The sequence below is a fragment of the Eleginops maclovinus genome, chromosome 6, assembly GCF_036324505.1.
Source record: "Eleginops maclovinus isolate JMC-PN-2008 ecotype Puerto Natales chromosome 6, JC_Emac_rtc_rv5, whole genome shotgun sequence".
NCBI classification, from domain to species: Eukaryota; Metazoa; Chordata; class Actinopteri; order Perciformes; family Eleginopidae; genus Eleginops; species Eleginops maclovinus.
In genome coordinates, this window is record NC_086354.1 from 617,108 (window position 1) to 618,831 (window position 1,724).

Consider the following 1,724-nt stretch of genomic DNA (forward strand, 5'->3'; position numbering starts at 1 on the left):
TTTCCACGCACATTTCTATGAATAACGCTTGCATTGTTGTTGGCTTCACTAGTTCAGGACCATGCTACTTTGTAAAAGGGCTTACTTGTTCACTTATCTGTAACATCTTTAGTGTAAATTAAACCTGTGCTTCCCTGCTGTGTATAGTCAAAATGTCTGCTGTGAAAAAGATCATTGTAATATCCCAAACCTGAAACCATTCCATGGTGAGATGACCCTAGAGGAACGAGTGAAAATATATATATTTTTGTAATTTGGGTAAAATAACCATTTAAATCCAAACATAAAGATGGCTTTCAGGTGACAGAATTGTTCTAAAAAGGAATACTTCCCCCAAAAAGATCTAAAATATCAAACACTCCTATCAGCCTCAGCTGTTATTAGCTAATGTTAGCATTCTCAAAGGTTAATGCAAGTGTTAAAATGACCTGGTAAACATTAACATGTTAGAAGCATGACTGTGAGCATGTTAGCATGTACCGTGCTAAAATACTGCCTCACAAAGCTAATGTGGAATGTTTTATATTCTTGTTTTTTAAATGAAAGAGCTTAAAGTGTTCGCTGGAAGGGTTTTCCTTGTGAACTGAAGAACAATCGAAGCAGGAGGATGATAAACACCAGCCCATCAACCATTAATAAAGATAGTCCTTAGTTTGCATATAAAACCCTGGTCGAGTGTACCTGTATAGACAAGGGTTTTAAAACAATGCTGCAGTTCATGACATGTGAGCATGTTAGCATAGTTTAGGCTTCACATCCTAAAAGTGTGGCATATTCATTGAAACGTATTCAAGGTAGAATTGCTGAAAAGCAAAAGATAAACTGGCTGTCTGTTTTACACATGGAACATAAAATACTGCCGATTTTAAAAAAAAGGTTTATGTTATTTTTTTGTCTCCCATTTGTATTAAAAGTCAACCCCACCCTTTATCTCTAAACATATTTTCTAATGCCCCACCATCAGGCTTTTTCCCGGTAAATATTCGGACCTGAGGAACAGGAAACGGTCATTGCGAGCAGGATAGCATGTAGAGTATTTTCAGTCCTTAAAGATAGCCTGGAGGTGGAGTCTTTGTCTTTTTAGTACAGAGTGGTGTATATGTCCATTTGTAGTGGTTTTCCTTGTAAATTAAAGAACTTAAAATCAGGAGGATGGTAAACTCTAAGCCGTCAACCAGTCAGTAAGCCAGACATGAGTGTAGATGTATAAACCCCTTGTTAAGTTTGCCTAATTAGAAAAGTTAACACGAATGCCCTGGTTCACTGGCTCCAGCATGTTACTTATCACCCACAGCAGCCTCCCACACATTTAGATCTAGTGAAGTCCCCAAAACACGGCATAGTCCTTCAAATGTGTGCATTTCATGTTGGGTAGGGATAAGAAGCTCATGCACGTACACCAAGTATGAAACCTTCCATGACTACCTATTACTTAAAAAATGTTTCATTCATTACGTAGGCTCTCTGTGGCTGACCTTCATCAGGGAATACAATCTGCATGACTGCTGAAGGTCGAATGGCATGGATCCAGGAGCACACAAGTCCCTCCCTGCTCATTTTAATGGATAAATCAGAGTAAACCAGCGAGTGGTTTCATGATTGATTCATTCACACACTGAAAGCCAGCACGCGCAACTGGATGGCAAAAAAGAAGACAAAAAATTTGTTTTTTTTGTTTTCAAACACTGTATTTACCGTCCCCACATAACCATCAAAATGACATG